Source organism: Macaca mulatta, chromosome 1 (genome assembly GCF_049350105.2).
Source record: "Macaca mulatta isolate MMU2019108-1 chromosome 1, T2T-MMU8v2.0, whole genome shotgun sequence".
Taxonomy (NCBI): Eukaryota; Metazoa; Chordata; class Mammalia; order Primates; family Cercopithecidae; genus Macaca; species Macaca mulatta.
Genome location: NC_133406.1, coordinates 35,036,316 through 35,061,567, shown reverse-complemented (window position 1 = coordinate 35,061,567; position 25,252 = coordinate 35,036,316). Strand labels below are relative to the sequence as shown.

Below are 25,252 nucleotides of genomic sequence, written 5' to 3'. Positions count from 1 at the left end.
TGTTTCCCTGTTTGCTTGAAGCTCATTAAGTTTCCCAAAATAGTGATTTTGAATTGTTTGCCGGAGAGCTCACATATCTCCATAGATTTTAGGGTTAGTTTTTGGTGTCTTGTTTTGTCCATTTGGTAAGGTCATATTTCCCTGAATGTTCTCAATGCTGTGGACATGCAACAATGTCTATGTGTTGAAGGATTAGATATTTGTTTGAGTCTTCACAGTGTGCCTTTGTTTATGCTTGTCCTTCTTCACTAGGCCTTCTGGATATTCTAAGCAGACTGACTGTTGTGCTCCTTAAGCCTGTGACTACTGCACTCACCTCATCACTACTGCATGCTATAAGCTTAGGTTTGCTGTGAGTCTCATGAGGGCTCTGAGGTTGGGACAGCCCTCTGGTCCAGATGGACCTGGGGAAGACCCAAAGAGGGTACCCAGGCTGTCTGGGGAAGCTGGCCAGGGACCCAATCCTGCCACTGTCTCAGTGGCCCAGATGAATGTGCCTCCCAGCAATATCCCATGCAGGCAGGACAGTTGCCTGACTGCACTGTGAGGGATTGGAGCTGAGACTAGGCCCCCTCAGGATCTACTGTAAGGTGGAGGTTAGTGAGCCTGTTTTGCTGGCTCAGCCAGGTGTATTTCTCTCCACAGATTCCTGCACAGGTGACATTGTTCCCTGGCTGCAGTAAGAGGGGCTGGAGCTGAGACTGGGCCTCATCAGCATTTGCTACGGGAGAGAGGCTGGTGAGCCCATCTTGTTAGCTCAGATTCATGCATCTCCCAGCAGCTTCCTGCACCGGTGGGATAGTTATCCAACTGTGGCAGGAGGAGCCAGATCTGATACTGGGCCCCTTTAGGATCTGCTGTGGGACAGAGGATGGTGAGCCCATCAGGAAGACTCAGACTCTTGGGCTGCAATATATGGGTGAGTCTCTGTCTGGGATCTTGTAGGAGCAGTTCTGGGCTGAGACCTCAGCTGACAGGGCTGGAACTGAGCCACAGGGTAACTTCAGGTTCACTGCCAAGACTAATGTCAATGGGCAGACAACCCCCTCTGCTGAGGCACTAGTGTACATGCTTTCTGTTGAACTCCTTGGAAAATAGTTTTGATTGCAGGCTCAAGGCCAAATTAGTCTGTAGCCAAGTCCCTTAGGGAATGGAGTCATTTTCAGGCTTAAATCCAGGAACACAATTGGTAGGTCTGCTACCTGGGTGCTGGTTTGCACTCTCAGAACAACCCTCCTAGGTTTAAGCTCCACCAGCATTTCACAACTTCCTACCTGAATCTTGAGGTTCCGACAGAGAGACTTTTGTCTGTAGATGGGTGCAAAATTCTTCTTGTCATTGGGGGATACAAGTGGGTAACTTTCTATCCTGCCCTCTTGCTGATGTCATTCCTCTTATATAGGGACCACATTTTAACTGAGGTACAAAGTGGCCCTGAAGAAGGCAGCAGGCTGTTGTGGAGTCTGGAAACCCAATATGCAGAGTTACTTAATTAATTAAGAATGTACAGCTAGGAAAGGAGACTAAGGGGAAACTCAATAGTTGTCTTCAAATATGAACCATTATATCCAGCAAGGAAAAGATTTGGGCTCAAAAAAGTTTTGGTCTCAAGATAAACATAAAATAGTGGTCTAGCAACAGAATTTTAAAAATGGAAAAGGCATCTTGTAAGGGAGAGAGGTTGCTGTCATCAGATATATTCAACCCAGGCTGTGAACACTGTGTGGCTGTCCTAGCAGTGGTTCCTCTACTAGTTGGAAGGTTTGACTAGATGCCGTCTGAGATCCCTTTAAACTCTAAGAATATATGATTCAAAGAGGTCCTCAGTCCAAGGGATAAATCATTAAATCTTTACACTTCATTTGATGTTATAAATAGCATTTTAGATTATATTCTTTATCCAAGGTCATTTACCATAACCCTTGATATAAATCAATAGATGATATGATTTTAGCTATTCCCAGATGATCTAACATATCAATTCTAAACATAGAATATACATTAGATTTGGTTCACAGATCAGCGAGTTTTAGAACTAAGAGGTGTGTGAGGTCCTTAGAGATTGTTTGGTAAAATCCTTTTATTGTACAGATGATAAAACTGTGGCTAAAAGGCACCATGTCTGTCCCTCCCTTCGATAGATCTTTACAGGGGCACGAGAAATATCTTTCCCCTACAGGCTCAGTCCTATTCATTCTCAATCCAATATGAATGAGTGCAGGGCGGTGAGCAGCATTCTTTGACTCACGTCTGGTTGCGCTTAGAAGTTGAGTAATGAGAATTATAATTTATTAAGCACAATTCTGTACCAAGTGCTATTATGTGTGTTTGGCAAACAACATGAAACAATTCTATGAGCAAAACTATTACCCTCCTTTTACAAATGCGAGGCTGCAGAGAAGTGAGGCTTAGAGAGGTTGTGTGATTTACCCAAGGTCACCCGGGTAGTAAGGTGGCACACTTCAGATTCAAATCCATAGAGGTCTGAACTGAAAGTGAGTACCGTATATTGTCATACAGGCGTATACTTTACCGGCCGGCCTTACCTGGAGTGTGTTTTTTTTTTTTTCCCATCTGATTGGATCTTCCTGGTGTGGGCATTCTCCTGTGTCATGCTTAATCTCTCTACTTCTTTTGGATTCTGGATTTGAAAGACCTGTTCTGCTCCTCAGGGCCAGTCTTGGCAACCAGGTTATCATTACAGCTTTGTGGTTGTGATTCCCATGTTTTTTGTTTGTTTGTTTTCTTTTTACCTTGAATTAGAGCAGGTGAAGTAAATTGCCTGAGGATATAGAAAATAAATGAAAGAGCTGGGACCTGCACTCAAAACATCTTAGTGCTCAGTGTAGTGCATTTGCCCTTATATTTTATTCCATATCCTCGTAAAGCTTTAAATAAGATATACACTTTTTAAATTTTTTAATCCAAGCTACACAGAATAATACAAAGTGAAAAGCCATAAGTCATACTCCATCGTCTTCTAGCACTGACTGTTGCTGTGAAGGCATTTAAGGATAATGTGAGCTCCTAATCATTTTGTAGATGATTAAATATTTTTCTCCTTGTATAATCCCAATCTGCAGATTCAAGCATTTCTCATTCATGAAAGATTTTTAAACATATTTTTTTCTGGACCATTTCGTGCATTCTATTCTTTAAGAAGACTGAATTATGTATACATTGCACTTCTTTTGTCTTCTGCATCTATTAGCTTCTCAAATCATTTTTATAAAATATTTCTATTCATTTTTCTCTTAGTTTATATTTAGAAATGATTTAAAATTTAATTGTAGATTATTTTGTCTATACAAAACAAAATATTTTAAGTTAAACATAATAATAAAGTAAATGCCAATAAACCCACAAAGAACATGTACAAAAATGTGTATTTCCCTCCTAATCCTATCTGCCTTCTATCACTCAAAGGTAACCACAATACTAAATTTTTACTTATAACCTGCTTGTTTGTCTATGTAGATTTAGCATATTATATATGTATGTGTTTTCTTATAGAATATACATATGTCATATATGTATATACACACAATACATTGTTTAATTTTACTTGCTCAGGGGATTTATTAAAATTAAAACCTATTTGACTACATAATCTTCTGTCACTTACTTTTTCACATTACATCATATATTTCTATGGCTTATTTCTGTTAATATAAGTAGCTGTCATTTCTTTATTTTTATTAAAATTTAAAAAATTTTTCTAAATATACTACCACAACAATTTGTGGTGTTTTAGGTTATTTGTTCTGTTATGAACAGTGTTGTAATAAATATGCTTGCATATATTTCCTGATGCAAAAAGCTACTTAGTGAAGTGTATTACTCTAGTTTATCCTAAGAATAGATGTACCCAGTTTTTACTTTATGTATTTACTTTAGGTATTTTGAAGTTCTGTTACTAGGTGTGTAAACATTTAGGATATACTGTCTTCTTGACAAAGTTCATAATATAATTATTGTTCTTAATTTGTAATATAATTCTTGTTCTGAAGTGTGCTTTTCTAATATTAACATAGCTACTTTAGATATTTTATTCTTAAGTAACATAGCTACTTTAGATATTTTATTCTTAGTGATGCATATCTTTTTTCATTGTTTTACTTTTAACACAATTAAAGCCATTTAGTTTCTGATTAGTATTAGCATGATATGTGTTTAATGTGAGTTTCTTGTAATTGATATCTTTAGGCCATTTATTTTTAAGATAATTATATATTAGGGCTTCTTTGTTTTGTTTCTTGTTGTTATGTGGTATGTTCTGTATATATCAATTAGGTCAAGTTGGTTGACAGAATAGTTCAAGTCTTTCTTAGCTTTTAATTTTTTTCTGGGCTCTCTGGGTTTCTAATGTATTTTTCTTTGTATTTCCATGTGAATTTTGGAGTTATAACATTTCTTGACAAACTGCTGATGTTTTAATTGAGATTGCATGAATCTTTATATAAAATAGAGGACAATTGATATTTTGTGGTACTAAGTATCTTTATCTATGAATATGGTATAAATCTCCATTTATGTAGTATTTTTTATTGTCTTTTACGTTTTGTTTATGATTTCTCCCTGAAAACATTACCTATGTTTTGCTAGATTTACTTCTAGGTACATTATATATCTTGATGGTATTTAAAATGATATGTTTTCAAAATATTTTTTGTTTATTGCTGTTACATGCAACTGTAATATTTGTACATGGATTTTAGTCTAGCCCCTGTGAAATTTTCTGATTAATTCAAGTAATTTATGTGTAGATTTATTTGGGTTTGTATGCAGATAATCATAGTTTCTGTGAATAATGATAGCTTTGTTTCTATCACTCCAATCTTTACAGTGTTTTTGTTTGTTTGTTTGTTTTTTCTCAGATGGAGTCTCGCTCTGTCACCCAGGCGGGAGTGCAGTGGTGCGATCTCAGCTCACTGCAAGCTCTGCCTCCCGGGTTCACGCCATTCTCCCTGCCTCAGCCTCCCGAGTAGCTGGGACTACAGGCGCCCGCCACCATGCCCGGCTCATTTTTCTGTTTTTAGTAGAGACAGGGTTTCACCGTGTTAGCCAGGATGATCTCAATCTCCTGACTTTGTGATCCACCCGCCTCGGCCTCCCAAAGTGCTGGGATTACAGGTGTGAGCCACCGCACCCGGCCAATCTTTATAGTTTTTGTATTTTTGTTTATTTATTTATTTTTTAGGAATACAATTATTTTTATTATACGTTAAGTTCTAGGGTACATGTGTACAAAGTGCAGGTTTGTTATATATGTATACATGTGCCATGTTGGTTTGCTGCATCCATTAACTGTCATTTACATTAGGTATTTCTCCTAATGCTAACCCTCCCCCATCCCCCGACCCCACAACAGGCCCCACTGTGTGATGTTCCCCACTCTGTGTCCAAGTGTTCTCATTGTTCAATTCCCACCTATGAGAGTGAGAACATGTGGTGTTTGGTTTTCTGTCCTTGCAATAGTTCGCTGAGAATGATGGTTTCCAGCTTCATCCATGTCCCTACAAAGGACATGAACTCATCCTTTTTTATGGTGGCATAGTATTCCATGGTATATATGTGCCACATTTTCTTAATCCGGTCTATCATTGATGGACATTTGGTTGGCTCCAAGTCTTTGCTATTGTGAATAGTGCCACAATAAACATACATGTGCATGTGTCTTTATAGTAGCATGATTTGTAATCCTTTGGGTATATCCCCAGTAATGAGACTGCTGAGTCAAATGGTATTTCTAGTTCTAGATCCTTGAGGAATTGCCACACTGTCTTCCACAATGGTTGAACTAGTTTACTCCCACCAACAGTGTAAAAACATTCCTATTTCTCCACATCCTCTCCAGCATCTGTTCTTTCCTGACTTTTTAATGGTTGCCATTCTAACTGGTGTGAGATGGTATCTCATTGTGGTTTTTATTTGCATTTTTCTGAAGACCAGTGATGATGAGCATTTTTTCATGTGTCTGCTGGCTACATAAATATCTTCTTTTTTTAACTTTAATTTTTTTTTATTATTATACTTTAAGTTCTAGGGTACATGTGCACAATGTGCAGGTTTGTTACATATGTATACTTGTGCCATGTTGGTGTGCTGCACCCATCAACTCGTCATTTACATCAGGTATAACTCCCAACGCCATCCCTCCCCATCCCCTCTCCCCACAATAGGCCCCGGTGTGTGATGTTCCCCTTCCTGAGTCCAAGTGATCTCATTGTTCAATTTCCACGTATGAGTGAGAACATGCGGTGTTTGGTTTTCTGTTCTTGCGATAGTTTGCTGAGAATGATGGTTTCCAGCTGCATCCATGTCCCTGCAAAGGACACAAACTCATCCTTTTTTATGGCTGCATAGTATTCCATGGTGTATATGTGCCAAGTTTTCTTAATCCAGTCTGTCACTGATAGACATTTGGGTTGATTCCAAGTCTTTGCTATTGTGAATAGTGCCGCAATAAACATACGTGTGCATGTGTCTTTATAGCAGCATGATTTATAATCCTTTGGGTATATACCCAGTAATGGGATGGCTGGGTCATATGGTATTTCTAGTTCTAGATCCTTGAGGAATTGCCATACTGTTTTCCACAATGGTTGAACTAGTTTACAATCCCACCAACAGTGTAAAAGTGTTCCTATTTCTCCACATCCTCTCCAGCACCTGTTGTTTCCTGACTTTTTAATGATTGCCATTCTAACTAGTGTGAGATGGTATCTCATTGTGGTTTTGATTTGCATTTCTCTGATGGCCAGTGATGACAAGCATGTTTTCATGTGTCTGTTGGCTGTAAAATGTGTTCTTTTGAGAAATGTCTGTTCATATCCCTTGCCCACTTTTTGAAGGGGTTGTTTGTTTTTTTCTTGTAAATTTGTTTGAGTTCTTTTGTAGGTTCTGGATATTAGCCCTTTGTCAGATGACTAGATTGTAAAAATTTTCTCCCATTCTGTAGGTTGCCTGTTCACTCTGATGGTGGTTTCTTTTGCTGTACAGAAGCTCTTTAGTTTCATTAGATCCCATTTGTCAATTTTGCCCTTTGTTGCTGTTGCTTTTGGTGTTTTAGACATGGAGTTCTTGCCCATGCCTATGTCCTGAATGGTATTACCTAGGTTTTCTTCTAGGATTTTTATGGTATGAGTTCTAACATTTAAGTCTCTAATCCATCTTGAATTAATTTTCATATAAGGAGTAAGGAAAGGATCCAGTTTCAGCTTTCTACTTGTGGCTAGCCAATTTTCCCAGTACCATTTATTAAATAGGGAATCCTTTCCCCATTTCTTGTTTTTCTGAGGTTTGTCAAAGATCAGATGACTGTAGATGTGTGGTGTTATTTCTGAGGACTCTGTTCTGTTCCATTGGTCTATATCTCTATTTTGGTACCAGTACCATGCTGTTTTGGTTACGGTAGCCTTGTAGTATACTTTGAAGTCAGGTACCGCGATGCCTCCAGCTTTGTTCTTTTGACCTAGGATTGTCTTGGCAATGCGGGCTCCTTTTTGGTTCCATATGAACTTTAAAGCAGTTTTTTCCAATTCTGTGAAGAAACTCGTTGGTAGCTTGATGGGGATGGCATTGAATCTATAAATAACCTTGAGCAGTATGGCCATTTTCACGATATTGATTCTTCCTATCCATGAGCATGGAATGTTCTTCCATTTGTTTGTATCTTCTTTTATTTCACAGAGCAGTGGTTTGTAGTTCTCCTTGAAGAGGTCCTTTACATCCTTCTAAGTTGGATTCCTAGGTATTTTATTCTCTTTGAAGCAATTGTGAATGAGAGTTCATTCATGATTTGGCTCTCTGTTTGTCTGTTACAGGTGTATAAGAATGCTTGTGATTTTTGCACATTAATTTTGTATCCTGAGACTTTGCTGAAGTTGCTTATCAGCTTAAGGAGATTTTGGGCTGAGATGATGGGGTTTTCTAAATATACAATCCTGTCATCTGCAAACAGGGACAATTTGATTTCTTTTTTTCCTAACTGAATACCCTTGATTTCTTTCTCTTGCCTGATTGCCCTAGCCAGAACTTCCAACACTATGTTGAATAGGAGTGGTGAGAGAGGGCATCCCTGTCTTGTGCCAGTTTTCAAAAGGAATGCTTCCAGTTTTTGCCCATTCAGTATGATATTGACTGTGGGTTTGTCATAAATAGCTCTTATTATTTTGAGATATGTTTCATCAATACCAAATTTATTGAGAGTTTTTAGAATGAAGGGCTGTTGCATTTTGTCAAAGGCCTTTTCTGCATCTATTGAGATAATCATGTGGTTTTTGTGTTTGGTTCTGTTTATATGCTGGATTACGTTTATTGATTTGTGTATGTTGAACCAGTCTTGCATCCCAGGGATGAAGCCCACTTGATCATGGTGGATAAGCTTTTTGATGTGCTGCTGGATTTGGTTTGCCAGTATTTTATTGAGGATTTTTGCATCGATGTTCATCAGGGATATTGGTCTAAAATTCTCTTTTTTTGTTGTGTCTCTGCCAGGCTTTGGTATCAGGATGATGTTGGCCTCATAAAATGAGTTAGGGAGGATTCCCTCTTTTTCTATTGATTGGAATAGTTTCAGAAGGAATGGTACCAGCTCCTCCTTGTACCTCTGGTAGAATTCAGCTGTGAATCCATCTGGTCCTGGACTTTTTTTGGTTGGTAGGCTAGTAATTATTGCCTCAATTTCAGAGCCTGCTATTGGTCTATTCAGGGATTCAGCTTCTTCCTGGTTTAGTCTTGGGAGAGTGTAAGTGTCCATGAAATTATCCATTTCTTCTAGATTTTCTAGTTTATTTGCATAGTGGTGCTTATAGTATTCTCTGATGGTAGTTTGTATTTCTGTGGGGTCGGTGGTGATATCCCCTTTATCATTTTTTACTGCGTCTATTTGATTCTTCTCTCTTTTCTTCTCTATTAGTCTTGCTAGTGGTCTATCAATTTTGTTGATCTTTTCAAAAAACCAGCTTCTGGATTCATTGATTTTTTGGAGGGATTTTTGTGTCTGTATCTCCTTCAGTTCTGCTCTGATCTTAGTTATTTCTTGCCTTCTGCTAGCTTTTGAATTTGTTTTCTCTTGCTTCTCTAGTTCTTTTAATTGTGATGTTGGGGTGATAATTTTAGATCTTTCCTCCTTTGTCTTGTGGGCATTTAGTGCTATAAATTTCCCTCTACACACTGCTTCAAATGTGTCCCAGAGATTCTGGCATGTTGTATCTGGTTCTCACTGATTTCAAAGAACATCTTTATTTCTGCCTTCATTTCGCTATGTACCCAGTAGTCATTCAGGAGCAGGTTGTTCAGTTTCCATGTAGTTGAGCGGTTTTGATTGAGTTTCTTAGTCCTGAGTTCTAGTTTGATTGCACTGTGGTCTGAGAGACAGTTTGTTATAATTTCTGTTCTTGTACATTTGCTGAGGAGTGCTTTACTTCCAATTACATGGTCGATTTTGGAGTAAGTGCGATGTGGTGCTGAGAAGAATGTATATTCTGTTGATTTGGGGTGGAGAGTTCTATAGATGTCTATTAGGTCTGCTTGCTGCAGAGATGAGTTCAATTCCTGGATATCCTTGTTAACTTTCTGTCTCGTTGATCTGTCTAATGTTGATGGTGGGGTGTTGAAGTCTCTCATTATTATTGTATGGGAGCCTAAGTCTCTTTGTAAGTCTCTAAGGACTTGCTTTATGAATCTGGGTGCTCCTGTATTGGGTGCATATATATTTAGGATAGTTAGCTCTTCCTGTTGAATTGATCCCTTTCCCATTATGTAATGGCCTTCTTTGTCTCTTTTGATCTTTGATGGTTTAAAGTCTGTTTTATCAGAGACTAGGATTGCAACCCCTGCTTTTTTTTGTTCTCCATTTGCTTGGTAGATCTTCCTCCATCCCTTTATTTTGAGCCTGTGTGTGTCTCTGCATTTGAGATAGGTCTCCTGAATACAGCAAACTGATGGGTCTTGACTCTTTATCCAATTTGCCAGTCTGTGTCTTTTAATTGGACCATTTAGTCCATTTACATTTAAGGTTAATATTGTCATGTGTGAACTTGATCCTGTCATTGTGATATTAACTGGTTATTTTGCTCGTTAGTTGATGCAGTTTCTTCCTAGCATCGATGGTCTTTACATTTTGGCATGTTTTTGCAATCGCTGGTACTGGTTGTTCCTTTCCATGTTTAGTGCTTCCTTCAGGAGCTCTTGTAGGGCAGGCCTGGTGGTGACAAAATCTCTCAGCATTTGCTTGTCTGTAAAGGATTTTATTTCTCCTTCACTGATGAAACTTAGTTTGACTGTATATGAAATTCTGGGTTGAAAATTCTTTTCCTTAAGAATGTTGAATATTGGCCCCCACTCTATTCTGGCTTGTAGAGTTTCTGCCGAGAGATCTGCTGTTAGTCTGATGGGCTTCCCTTTGTGTGTAACCCGACCTTTCTCTCTGGCTGCCATTAACAGTTTTTCCTTCATTTCAACTTTGGTGAATCTGACAATTATGTGTCTTGGAGTTGCTCTTCCCGAGGAGTATCTTTGTGGCGTTCTCTGTATTTCCTGAATTTGAATGTTGGCCTGCCTTACTAGGTTGGGGAAGTTCTCCTGGATGATATCCTGAAGAGTGTTTTCCAACTTGGTTCCATTTTCCCCTTCACTTTCAGGCACCCCAATCAGACATAGATTTGGTCTTTTCACATAATCCCATACTTCTTGAAGGCTTTGTTCATTTCTTTTTCCTCTTTTTTTCTTTAGACTTCTCTTCTCACTTCATTTCATTCATTTGATCCTCAATCGCTGATACTCTTTCTTTCGGTTGATTGATGGTTACTGAAGCTTGTGCATTTGTCATGTATTTCTTGTGTCATGGTTTTTATCTCTGTCAGTTCGTTTATGGCCTTCTCTGTATTGATTATTCTAGTTATCCATTCTTCCATTCTTTTTTCAAGATTTTTAGTTTCTTTGCACTGGGTACATAATTCCTCCTTTAGCTCTGAGAAGTTTGATGGACTGAAGCCTTCTTCTCTCAACTTGTCAAAGTCATTCTCCGTCCAACTTTGATCCGTTGCTGGCGATGAGCTGCGTTCCTTTTGAGAGGGAGATGTGCTCTTATTTTTTGAATTTCCAGCCTTTCTGCCCTGCTTTTTCCCTATCTTTGTGGTTTTATCTGCCTTTGGTCTTTGATGATGGTGATGTACTGAAGGGGTTTTGGTGTGGGTGTCCTTTCTGTTTGTTAGTTTTCCTTCTAACAATCAGGACCCTCAGCTGTAGGTCTGTTGGAGATTGCTTGAGGTCCACTGCAGATCCTGTTTGCCTGGGTATCAGCAGCGGAGGCTGCAGAAGATAGAATTTGCTGAACAGCGAGTGTTCCTGTCTGATTCTTGCTTTGGAAGCTTCGTCTCAGGGGTGCACCCTGCCATGTGAGGTGTAGGATGTCGGTCTGCACCTAGTGGGGGATGTCTCCCAGGTAGGCTACTTAGGGGTCAGGGACCCACTTGAGCAGGCAGTCTGTCCATTCTCAGATCTCAACCTCTGTTCTGGGAGATCCACTGCTCTCTTCAAAGCTGTCAGACAGGGTCATTTGCATCTGAAGAGGTTTCTGCTCCTTTTTGTTTAGCTATGCCCTGTCCCCAGAGGAGGAGTCTACAGAGACAGGCAGGCCTCCTTGAGCTGCTGTGGGCTCCACCCAGTTTGAGGTTCCAGGGGGCTTTGTTTACCTACTTAAGCCTCAGCAATGGCGGGCGCCCCTCCCCCAGCCTTGCTGCTGCCTTGCAGTTACATCTCAGACTGGTGTGCTAGCAATGAGGGAGGCTCCGTGGGCGTGGGATCCTCCTGGCCAGGTGTGGGATATGATCTCCTGGTGTGCCGTTTGCTAAGACCCTTGGTAAAGTGCAGTATTAGGGTGGGAGTTACCTGATTTTCCAGGTGTTGTGTGTCTCAGTTCCTCTGGCTAGGAAAAGGGATTTCCTTCCCCCTTGTGCTTCCCAGGTGAGGTGATGCCTCCCCCTGCTTCACCTCGGGCTGCACCAGCTGACCAGCACTGATTGTCTGGCACTCTCTAGTGAGATGAACCTGATACCTCAGTTGAAAATGCAGAAATCACCAGTCTTCTGCGTTGCTCGCACTGGGAGCTAGAGACTGGAGCTGTTCCTATTCAGCCATCTTGCCTTGGGGCTTTATATTCTTTAATACTGTTGTACTGGTTAGGCTCTTCTCTGGTGCTGAATAAGAGTTCTTTTATTTGAAAAATTTGTCCTGTTACTGACTTTACAAAAAATAATTCTAACGTTTTTCCACAGAGGCAATGTTTCTTCTAGATTTTTGGTAGTATGCCATTTACCTGATTTAGGAAACTTTCTTGTATGCTACTTTAAGGTTTTTATTGTGAATACATATTGATTTTTTTGTCAAAGCTTTTTTCGTTTATTGAGATGATCATGTGCCTTTTCCTTTGAAAGCTGTTAATGTGGTGATTACATTAAAACACTCTACAATGATAAGCCATCTTTGTGTCCTAAAACAAATCCAATTTGGTAAATATGTATTATCTTTTAAAAATACAGTTATAAATTTAGTATACCTTCATTAATATTTTGGTAAATATATTTATCAGTGAAATATATCTGCAATTGCTCTTATACTTCCGTGTCTGTTTTCAGAATTAAGTTCATACTCGTTTCATAGAGTGAACTGGGAGTCTACTATACATCAGAAATTGTAGGGATTGGGGATATAACATAGACTAAAACAGATAAAAATCCCTTTCCTTTTGTACCTCACATTTTATCATTCTTGAATATTTGGTAGAATTTGCCTATAAAACAGTTTGGGACTAGTGTTTTCTTTGTGAAACATTTTTAAATTGCTGGTCCAATGTCTTTTATGTTAGTTGTTTCCCTATTGTTTTTTGAGCCAGTTTTGATAAGTTATATTTATTGAGGAATTTGTCAATTTTCTCAACATTTTAAAATACATTGGTATGAAGTTAGCCATAATAATACATAGTTAGCTCCTTTGCTGTATCATTGTATTCTTTTTTTATTTCAAACATTAATGTCTTTTTTTTTTTACAGTTTTTCTTTGTCTTGTTTTTGGAATTTTAATTTTGTACATATTTTGCATAAGTCATATATTTACAGGGTTATAATTCAGAAGATAGAGAAGTACATACAGTGGAAAATCTCTCATTCTTGTCTTCCTGCTGTTTTGTTGTCCTTTAACAACTCACATTATTAATTTCTTGTGTATTCTTCTAGATAATAATGCACAATATAAATGCTTAATGTGTAATCAGTTTTTATGAATGTTCTCAGTATATTTGCAAAAAAAAAAAATGTTACCCAATTATTGGTTGCATGTTCTACATGTTTTATATAGCCTAAGCTTGTTAATCATGTTATCAAAATATTTCATACCCTTACCTTTGATTTCTGAGAGATGTGTTAATGTTGCCCAATGACATAGTAAACGTTTCTTTCTGTAGTTCTTTCATTTTTTCTTTATATGTTCTAAATTGTTTTATTGGATGTATTCAAATGTAAAATTATTTTTATCTTTCTGGAGAAATGAACATTTTACCATTATGCAATGATTCTCTTTATCTCTAGTATGCCTTTTGCTTTAAAGTCTATTTTTGCCTGATATGAACACAACTATACTACTTTTAGTTAATGTTGGCTACTTTTATAATTTTTCTATATTTTTACTTTCAACCTTTCCATGTCTTCATGTTTTAGATATAAACATGAAGCTTTAAACACAGACCTTTAAAAAAATTTTTTTGTCTGACAATCTATACTTTTTAACTAGAGAGTTTGTTTTGATCTATTCTAATTGCTAATATATTTAGATTTACTTGATCTATTTTATCTGATACTTTCTCTTTGTTTTGCTTTTGCTGTTTTCTTTTTCCTTCTTCTTTCTTGCCTTTACTTATATTAGTTGAAGTATTTTCCCCTCTCTGCTGGTCTGGAAAATATTTATTTTGATTTAGTTCTTTTGGTGGTACCTTTGAAATTTTAAAATGTATACTTAACACAGTGTAAAGTTAATTAATATTTTTACCTTCCTCTCAAATGAGACTTTACAATGGTTTACTTCTAGTCACCCCAAACCATCTTCTAGATCTGCCCTCTTAGCACTCTCTTTTTAAATTAGTATTATATATTAGACACTTTATTATGGTTTTAAAGAGTCAGTTTTTGTTTAAATTTTTCCATATGTTCAATTTTATTTCATTCGTATCCCTTCCTGTATGTCAGAACTTCTTTTAGCTATTTTCTCTCTTTAGTTAGAGATTAATAGTGATAAATTCTTTCAGACTTTTATAGCTGAATATATTTTTATTTCATCTGTGTTCCTGAAATATAACTCATATTGGTATACACTTTTGAGCTGATACAGTAAAACTCCAACATAGCGCAATAAGCATGACCCAAACATTCATTTTTATAAAATGCAGGGTCACTTTATTTTATGATGAATGAAAAGATTTGGTTGGGCCTAGCTGGCTGAGAGTTCCTGAAGCTTAGTCATGTGACCCAAATCTGTCTACATATCAGTAACGGTAACAATCTGGGGGGTGGCCATTCTGTAATTCAGCTTAAATATTGATGAAGACAATTCTGTGTCCCCTGGCTAGCTGAGACTTCCAAGAGAGTAACAGTGATTGTAAGGATCTTCTAGTTAGCTGGGGAGATTGAGATTCACCTTTTTCCTACTCCCCCTACCTTTTTACCCCATGATCTACATAGGGTAAGAATTTGAGTCAGAGAAGAAGCCTATCTCCAGTTGTATTACATAAATATTTATTTTCTGAAGAAGTGTGGTACTGCCTGGGATTTTAAGGTACTTATTGTTTTTTATCATTACTTAGGAATGACTACAATATTAGATTGTCTTCCAGCTTCATTGCTGCTGTTGAGATGTTAGCTGTCAATTTAGTTGTTATGACTATGCTGGTAATCTCGCTAATCTCTGATTGCTTTGAGGTCTTCAATTTATCTGTGGTGTACTGTAGTTTTACTATGATGAATTTTAGATTTTTCGGGATTCCCAAAAATGAGGTTTGATGTTTTTCAACAGTTCTGGAGAATTCTTACTCATTAGCTTTTGAATATTATTTTTTACTTTCTGGTTTCAGTGTCCTTCTTGAACTCTGATAAATTTATGTTACATCTGACTCCATACTCTTGTTTCTTAATTTCTCTTTTATATTTTCTAATTTTAAATATCTTTAAGTAACATTCTACACTTTTATTATTCTCTAATTCTCTTTTGGATTTTTTTTTCTATTGAGCTTTTCTTTTTTAAAAATACAGAGGTATAATTAACATATAATAAAGTGCGCAGTTCTTTTGTACTTAGTTTGATGAGTTTTAGCATTTGAATATAGCCAGTAACAACTACCCAGAACAAAATAGAGAACATTACCATCACCCCAGAAAGTTTCCTGGTGCCTCCTTTCAGTCGCTTCTATTGAATTTTTCAGTTATTTTATTGTTAATTTAAAGAAGTTGTATTTGGTCATTTTTCAAATCTGGTCATTTAAAAAAATTCTTAACTATTGTGATAGTGTATCTAGTCACTTTTTTAATAGTCCATTGCTCCTTAATTATTTTAGAAATTCTTTTCTCTAACTCCTTTTTTAATTGGTTCTCTTTTCTTAACTTTTAAGTTCAGGATTACATGTGCAGGTTTGTTATATAGTTAAACTCATATCCTGGGGGTTTTGTGTATAGATTATTTAGTCATTCAGGTACAAAGCCTAGTACCCAATAGTTATTTGTTTCTGGTTCTCTTCCTTCTCTCAATACTCCACCCTCAAGTAGACACCAATGTGTGTTGTTCCCTTCTTTGTTGCCATGTATTCTCACTATTTAGCTTCCATTTATAAGTGACAACATGTAATGTTGGTTTTCTGTTCCTGTGTTAGTTTGCTAAGGATAATGGCCTTCAGCTCCATCTGTGTTCCTGCAAAGGTCATGATCTCATTCTTTTTTTATGGCTGCATAGTATTCCATGGTGTATATGTACCACATTTTCTTTATCCCATCTACCGTTGATGGGCATTTGGGTTGATTTGTCCTCTATGTACACAAACTAGAAAGTCTGGAAGAAATGGATAAGTTCTTCACACACACACCCTCACAAGGCTGAACCAACAAGAAATTGAATCCCTGAACAGACCAATAACAAGCTCCAAAATTGAATCAGTGATAGAAAAAGCTTACCAACCAAAAAAAGACCAGGACCAGATGGATTAACAGCTAAATTCTACCAGATGTATGAGGAACTAGTAGCATTCCTACTGAAAGTACTCCAAAAAATTGAGGAAGAGTGACACTTCCCCAACTCCTTCTAGTTCTTTATACATACTAAAAATCGTTATTTCATCCTGTATCTGATACTTCCAATATCTGGAGTCTGTTTTCTTGTTACTGTTGCTTTTAGCTGACTTTCATTAATGGTGGCTTTTTACCTCTGAATTTTGTGACTTTCGTTGTGAACTTATATTTATTGGAACACATTTTCTGGGAGTTTTATGAAACCTGAACTAAGATATATTTTTCCCCCAGAACATTTTGTGTTTGCTTTCATTGTTTTATAATATTTTTTCAAAATCTTGCATTTCTCATTTGAATGTATCTTTTTATCAAGAGGGAGAGCGGTTGTTCATAAGTTTTTGAGGTTAAGGAGAAAAATTATTTATTTAAAATAACATTTCTTCTCCTTTGATAATTCTTCTTTGAATGTAAAATATAATCTTCACGTGCTTTTATTGATACTCTTTTACTAAGTTCTTTCCTTTGCTCTGGGAGTCATAACTTCCCATAGTTTTTGTTTTTTAAGATGTTGGTTCAGCTTAGAGTAAGGAATCAGAAATTACAGGATTTCTACATTGTGATCTAGTGATTACAGTATCTTCTTCATCCTGTTTCACTTCCAGTGATCTTCCTTGGCTGGGGATTATGTCAGAGACAATAAAAATGGGGTGTCAGCATCATTTCTTCTTAAATTTCCTCTTCCCTGAGTACTATAGTATTTATCTGCTTCTCCCAAAAATTTTAAGCCAATGGTTTATTAACCAGCCTTTCCTAGATAATTGCTTTTTAAGAATCTTATTTAAGAACTGAGGAGCTATGGCAGCTTCTATAATCCTCCTTCATCTTAGTCCAGGCTTTTCATTATTTGGCATATATGCTTGATTGTTTATAGTTGTTTGCTTATTTCACAGATGATGAGAGTTTAAAAAAATTCTTTAAAAAAATTGTTTTTGTGAGTTTGGGAGGCTGAAGGAGTAAAAATGCCCTTACATTGCCGGTTTTACGTGGAAATCCCCTTATCATGTTTTAATAGGTTAAAATTCAAAAACGAAATAATCAGTGTGGGAACAAGAACTATTGGAGAAGCCAAATAAACACAATTTTTTTTTTTTTTGATATTTCTTGTCTTAATACCTGTCTTAGGCCAGGCATGGTGTCTCAGGCTTGCAATTCTAGTGCTTTGGAAGGCCAAGGTGGGAGGATTGCTTGAGGTGAAATAAGAACAAAAGTACTGATGTCATTTCGAGGTCTAGGATATTAAGAAGGGATATGACTTTTCTGTCTTCTATTTTTTCACTTGCCAGAGTAGTACAAAAGGTTATAAGGCTCTAGAGGAATAACAATGCCACAAGATGGGAGGAACTTGGGTCTTTCAATCACCAAATGGAGAAGAGAAACGTACCAGGAATACCTACTTTGGAATGCTGTTTAAGTGAGAAATACACTTTTATTTTGTAAGGCTGCTGAAATTTGGAAATTGGTTCATAATATCTGCTCACATTACCTTAACTTACATAATCTGGGTGTTTTTATTCTGAAAAGATTTATACCTTTTTCATATGGTGGTCAGAAATACTAGGAGATCTCACTAGATGTTTTATGCTACATGATTCTAAGAATATCAGGGCTTCCATTATCTTTATATTCATCTACTTTTGCACCACTGAAAGAAATTGCCTTCTGACACATGGCTTTATAAAGTGGTGTGCACCTTTTTAAGGTTTTATTTTATTTTATTTTTGTCTGTTGCATGCAAGATGATTCTCTAACATAGTAATTAAGAAGGTGGCTCATTCCTGTAATCCCAGCACTTTGGGAGGCCGAGGCAGGTGGATCAGCTGAGGTTGGGAGTTCAAGACCAGCCTGATCAACATGGAGAAACCCTGTCTCTACTAAAAATACAGAATTAGCTGGCATGGTGGCACATATCTGTAACCCCAACTACTCCGGAAGCTGAGGCAGGAGAATCGCTTGAACCCAGCAGATGGAGGAGGTTATGGTGAGCTGAGATTGCGCCACTGCACTCCAACCTGGGCAACAAGAGTGAAACTCCATCTCAAACAAACAAAAAAAAAAAAGGTGCATTTCCATGCAGTCCACAGCATTTCTATGTAAAGGCAAGAATGCCATCATCTTAACTTCTTGAGTTATTTTACAACATGCTTTTTGAAAGCCCCAGAACTTCCAGATGTTATGTCTGCTATATTTTTCTACACCAAAAGTTCTTTCTAATTTCTTCTGAAGATTTGATACACGGTCTAGTGTCATGATTTTGAACCTTGCAATGTTCTCTTCCAAGAATTTTGATTAAGTGTGATGTTCCTCTCACTTTCTATCTAGTTCTGAAATAAGAGCACAGTGGATCTCTGGCAGAGATCCCTCTATCCATGCAATAATAGTGTATCATGACAATTTTAGGAGAGGATAATCTGACTGTTACTCAGTTGTGGACTTTAGCTGTAATTGTATGTAAAGAAAGATTTCACTGGGTTTCACAGGTTCCAGATTTGAAAGTTAGTAAGTAGGGAAGAAGAGGAGCTGGAAACCCCATTAGCTGTTCTGAGGTGGGAGGGCCGTTGGATTCTATTTCTCTGACATTCAGAACTCTTCCTATAGTCTTTGCTTACATCAGGCTGAATAGAAGATGAAGGGGAGAATGGATTAGGTGACAGCAGCCAGGAATTTCCTTATATGCTTTTACACAGTGACTGAGTAAGCATGGGTTACTGTTCCTGGCACTGAGACTTAGCTGGTGCAAACAGGAAAGTGAGGAGCTTGTCCTGAGAATGGCAGGGGACACTGGTGGAGCTTGGCACAAAAGACTTAGAAAGCTAGTGGTTCTGCTGTGCCCTGGCAGTTTGTCTTGGCAGGTGTTCCTTGAGCAACTAAGATGACCTGCATGCTCCCTAAAACTGGTGCAGAGGGAATCTGTGCTCTTTCCTGCCTCCTTCAGGTTTATGAAGGGGCCACCTACTCATTATTTTAAAGTTTCAAATGTTTGACTCATGAATCTCTCATATAGAAGCATTTCCCACTGGTCCTACATGGCATGGGGGTTCATTAAAGCTGCAGAAAGAGGCAGACTGTTTGGCTGTTTCTTACAACTGGGCTAGAAGGCCACAGTGTGCTCATTTTGAGCATAAACTTGGAGGGTCTCCCAGCTGAAATGGAATCAAAGACTTCGGTGGCCTCAGGTTTGTTTACTTTTGGCATTGTCCAAGGTTTTCTGGCTCTCTGGTTGTTAGGGAGGCAAGAGATTCTGAATGGTCATGACCCAGAGTCAGGTTTAGCACTGGAAGAAATTATATGCAAGCAAGATTAGCAATATCCTGATCCTTTTCCCTGAAACACGCAGGGGTGAGGGCTGGACCAGCTGTCTAAGACATCCCCTGAAACCCCCAGTGCAGCTGGATTTCTTCTTCTTTGTGCCAACAGGGCCTATCATTATAAGATCATACTGCTTCAAGGCCATGTGACAAGCATACATTGGGGCAAATAATACGGTAAAGGAGAATGAAAAAGGAACTGCATTTTCTCTTGTTTCATTCTCTTTGAAGATATCCTGCAAGTGTTATGCTAAAATATGCCTTTGATTTGAATATAAATAGCCCCACTTTTCTAATCCAGATGCAGCCATGTGCCTCTCTGCACAGGGTTGGTGATTCTCTGTTGCGTCTTGGGAGTAATAAGAAGATTCCACTGGAAAAAATGCAGGCAAATCAGCCCAGCTGAGATTACATAAAGGAGGAAGGAAAATTGGAGAAAGTGTGTAATAAACCTCAATATCTAGTTGAGTGTGATTTTTAACAAAAGGCTTTTGCGTTTAGCTCAATGACTTAGGATCTTCAGATAGTGAGTTGTTACTATAGGCAAGACAATTCTTCTGGAAATAAGTAAGTTGCTAAAACCAGAGGCTTAGGGGTGGATTTCAGCTCCTTGGTGATTTGTATTTAGAATTTCGGAGGCTTGGGTCTTGCTAATAAGTGACTGGGCATCTTATGGGGAAGTTCTACTTTACAGATCTAGGAGAGGGACCTCTTCTTTTGAAAGATCTTGTGAATTTTTATCCTAAGTTTTGCCTCTGCTATAGCCTCACCTGCACTATTCTTTGATTCCAAAGCTTGCCAATGTGTTTTGTATTTATCTTCTGCTTTGCTTCTCCAATGCTACCCATAAGTCTTTTTCTCCTGCCCTTAGATATTTTGGCCTTGTAGAGAAACATTTCCCAAATACATTCTCATTAGATCTATGAGATGCTGCACAATAAAAGACTTCATGGTCAATTGAGATTGAGAAATGATGCATACTACACACCTTTCTTGGAAATTTGTAATGCACTTTTTAATAGGTGCTAAAGGAAAGTTATTTACACTTATTTAAGTACATATATATATATATGTTTATTTAATAGCAACATGTTTATTAGGCTCCCAAGAATTAGTACTTCTCAGAATTTTCTTTGGGCATTTCTACTATAATGTCCACAAACTGCAAAACCTGTCTAGACTACTAGACATGCAAGTTACTGAGAAATGGTCATGGATCATCAAACCCTCCGAAAAGGCTCTTTTGAAGGCAAAGGATGGTATGAGCCAATCCTATAAATAGAAATGAAAGGAATAAAATGTTCTGTAAAGCATAGACTGGCTAGAATAAGCTGGATTGGCTGCTGTCCATTAGGGAGAGGTGCTGAAACAGAGATTTCCCCTGGTGCTATTAAAAAATGGATTTCCAGCAGAGCTCTTAAAAAGTAACTCCTCAGGCCGGGCGCGGTGGCACACGCCTGTAATCCCAGTACTTTGGGAGGCCAAGGCGGGCAGATCACGAGGTCAGGAGATCGAGACCATCCTGGCTAACACAGTGAAACCCCGTCTCTACTAAAAATACAAAAAATTAGCCGGGCGTGGTGGTGGGCACCTGTAGTCCCGAGGCTGAGGCAGGAGAATGGTGTGAACCTGGGAGGCGGAGCTTGCAGTGAGCCAAGATCGTGCCACTGCACTCCAGCCTGGGCGACAGAGTGAGACTCCCTCTCAAAAAAGTAATGCTCAGAAAGTGCTGCATGAGACATCTAGATACAAACCTAGGGTAGCAAAACTGCACAAGGGACAACATGGGGAAAAAGGTACATACTGGACAATGAATTAACAGAAATAGGGTTTGATTTCACTATTCCCAGTAACTGGGTGTGTGAGCCTGGACAAGCCATTTAGTCTCTCCATGTCTTATTTGTAAAATAAGATAATTGGATGGGATGCAAGTTCATTCAAAGTTCTAAACGTCATAATCCATAATGACTTTCTAAGTAGGTCTTTATGTGAGCACAAGAGAAATCAAACCAATGTGTGTTTGCCCCAGGCCCCTGGGCTTCTCTGGTCCCTTTTATTTGGGAGGTGATACGCTTCACAACTATATGTGTTGCACTAATTCATAAAGGTATTCCATCCCAAGTCAATAACAAACTATAGCTTTGTGAAAGGAGTGAGTCCAATATGTTACAATCATCTTGGAAGCTTCAGTTACCTCTATTGAGAGGAAGGTTCTTTTTCTAAGGAGGCTGCTTTGAATCATGTTCTCAGCAAACATTTAATTAATAAGTACCTATTAATATTATGTACTAGACTCTGTTCTAGGCACTTGGGATACTTTGGATGTGTGTGTGGAGGAGAAACACAAAAGATAAAATTTCTCTACTCTCATGGAGTTTATATTCTAGTAAAAAGAGACAGATAATAAACATTAAGCCTAATAAATAATGTATATAGCAAAGTGTACATTATATAGTATGTTAGAAGATGATAAATACTACTGACAAGAAAAAAGAACAAGTGTAAGGAGGCATGGAGAATTTTAATTATAAATTGGGTAGTTAGTGTAAGCCTCATTGGGAAAGGGATCTTTGGGCAAAGACCCGAACAAGGTGAAAGAGTGAACACATGCCTGTCTAGAGGAAGAAAGACGCAGGCAGAGAAAACATCCAGTGCAGAGGAAGAGGATGCCTGGCAGCTTCCAGGAACAGGGAGGGGACCTGTGAAGCTGGAGTGATGTGAGTAAGTGAATGTGTCACAAAGGGGAAGTCCCAGCTGCTTTGTCCTGCTGGGACAAAGACCCACTGAACATACTTAGGACAAATTTCATGTTCATCAGCAGCATAACCTGATTTTAGACTCCTTTTTCTTGTAGGAAGCCTCCTATCAGACTCTCTGCCTGGCCTGAGATATCCAGTTAACACCTGCAATTCAGAATACCCTCTCACCCAGCAATAAAGCATCCAGCCTTTGCATCTGTAACAACCTCCTCTGTAATTTGTGCATTCTATGGTGAGTTTAAATGCTGACTCTATCATTATCTGAGTTTATTACCATTGCTATTTGCATATGTTTAATGGGGGAGGGGAAGAGTGGGGAGAAAACCTCTGCACAGATTGCAGCTTGGAAGTCTGCGTGTCTCTCCTCACCCTTACTTCCCCTTCCTGTCCCCTTCTCTTCTAATCCTCTGCCTTCTTTGGGGCCTGGGCCAGGGCCAGGGCCAGCCGTACTTAAACTAAGAATAGGTAAATGTTCTCAGTAGCCCTGTTGCCCTCTGCTGTGTCTGCCTACTCCCCTGTTCCTGCTGTGCATCTCTCCCAGCACTCCTGACTTTCAACGATTCAGTGCAGTACAGTGAACCTGTCTCCCTTCCTGCCCCATGAACCATCAATACTGGTTCTCAATTAGGAAACGATAAATGTGCTCACATTAATTTGTCTAGAGGTTATCTCTTTTGGGGTGGGGTTTTGTTTTGTGACAGAGGGTATAGAAGCATTAGGGAGGATTATCAGAGTCCTGGAACCCTGAAAATTATTACCAGATATTAGGCAGGCACCTATTCAGAGAGTCAAACCCTGGCCTCTGCTGCCCACTCATCTCCCAGCTCAACTTCACCTGTTTTCCCTAAATTACCTTTCTGCACAGGAATTCACTGTCTTTTCTTGTTGGAAGGGTTGGCTAGGAAAACTTCTGTACGTTGTAAGATCTATAGTGAAATGTTAGCATGAGCCTCTGAATTGTTCTTGGGAGCCAGGAAGCAGCCCAAGCCCCAAGGGAGGGGAGGAATAAATTGTTGCCCAGTGGCCAGCAACTTGTTTTATTTTACAAGACTGTGTTTTCCATATTGCTTGCATTTTGAAATAGTGTGCACAGGTGCCCCAGTTTGATTCAATTTCAGCCCTCACCATGATTTATGGTCCCACCTGATCACATCCAGATCACTTTGCTGTTTGCCCTTGTCTGCTGCGCTGCAGTTCATGAGTGGGGAGCTAGAGCCAGACATTTTAAGGATTCCGAGTGAACAAGCATGTCTGTTTCTCCCTCAAATTTTTACCCATGTAGGATTTAACATAATCAACAATGAGTCCAATCTGCATTTCTTTGAAAAGAGGCACTGCCAGCCTTCAGAGAATATTAAACTGAATGGAAAGATTACAGTTGTTAGAGATGCAAAACCCTTGAAAGAGCTAAAATGAGTAAAATGGCATTTTATAACCCATTTATGGCCTTGTGTATCCATATTCTTGCCATCACTACCCTCATTACCACCATCACCATCATCATGTTAATATAGTAGCCATCAGTTATTGCATACTCATTATTTTGTCATTTTGACAAATATTTTATGAGAATAGACTTCTTAAAATCTGAACCATCTTAAGAAGATACTGTTATTATCCCCATATTACAAATTTTTTAAAAACAGAAATATTGAGAGGTTTAGTAACTTGCCCAAGGTCAAATAGCCACAAGTCTGTATAATTAAATAAAAATAAATAGTTAAAATGTGTATGTACAAATAAAGATGGCTTTCTAGGTAGTAATTCACTCTAGGCAAGATTAAGAAGGCTTCTTGTTGGGCAGAACACCGTGTACGTTACCAATGCTAGGTCAGGACTCCAACTGTTAATACGTGGAAGGTAGCAAAGATCACCATGATGTTGGCTACCAGGAATAGAAGTTCAAATACTTTTACCCGCTGCTTCTTGGTATTGTAGTCACCAAGGAAACATAATACAGTCAAGCATGGATGGAACAATGCTTTAATCACATAGAGAAGAGAAAGAACAAGATCAGCTCCAATAGTATGTGTTGGTCCCCCATGGATAGTGGATCCCCCTAGCAGCCTAACTGGGGCAATTGGGTCATGAGCTGTCCTCACAATCTTAATAGGAGGACATGTACCCCTTCCATGTGTACTCTGAAATACTGAAACCTGGGGGCATGCCTGAGGGCCATTGACTTACATGCATAAGCAGAACAAAGAAGCATATATTGAGCTTGAAACAGTGAAAGCTATTCCCATACAAGGTAATAATGCTTGCACAGGCTGTGTGAGCTCTTTATCTCCTGGTAAGGAAGGGTTCCAGATCCAAGACACATTCTTATGTGGCTACTGGGAGGTGCAAAGACTGCATGCAGGAGACTGTCTTGCCAACATTTATTTAGGTAGCAAGCTTTTCTGGTGCCTTCATGTAGGATTTTGCCACATGTTAACTACTCAGAAACACATCTCCTGCTTAAATAAGCCATCCCTGAATCACCCTTAGCCCAACCTCTCCTCTCTCTTTGTTGGGTCTTTTTCTCTATTGTATCCCAATACTATTGTATCCCAATAGTGACATGTGCCTGGCTCCTGGGTAGGTGCCTATGGACAAAGAATGCAAAGATTTCCTTGTTGGTGAATCTAAATGCCACTTCCTCTGGGAAGCATCCTTATCACCAAGCCATAGTACTCCTTTCTCTGTGCCTGCAATGCACATTGTTTCTAGTTCAAGTACTAGTACTGTAGTATTAATAATACATGCTATGTTAATATCATTAATAATACTGCTTGAATAGCCCTAACAGCCCTTAGTCCCTTGTTCCCTATTTACTCTTCCCAATAGCCCTGCAAGGTAGGTACTATTGCTATCCTCA

The 25,252-nt window shown here is 38.5% G+C and overlaps 1 long non-coding RNA gene across 1 annotated transcript in view; it reads left to right on the top strand.

Annotated features, from left to right (window-relative positions):
- LOC106994717 (uncharacterized) overlaps positions 1 to 25,252 on the top strand; it is a 170,312-nt gene that overhangs the window by 104,256 nt on the left and 40,804 nt on the right. The window contains exon 2 of the long non-coding RNA XR_013416639.1: positions 22,488 to 22,624. This is a non-coding gene — a long non-coding RNA (uncharacterized LOC106994717). The remainder of the gene's footprint in view (positions 1 to 22,487; positions 22,625 to 25,252) is intronic.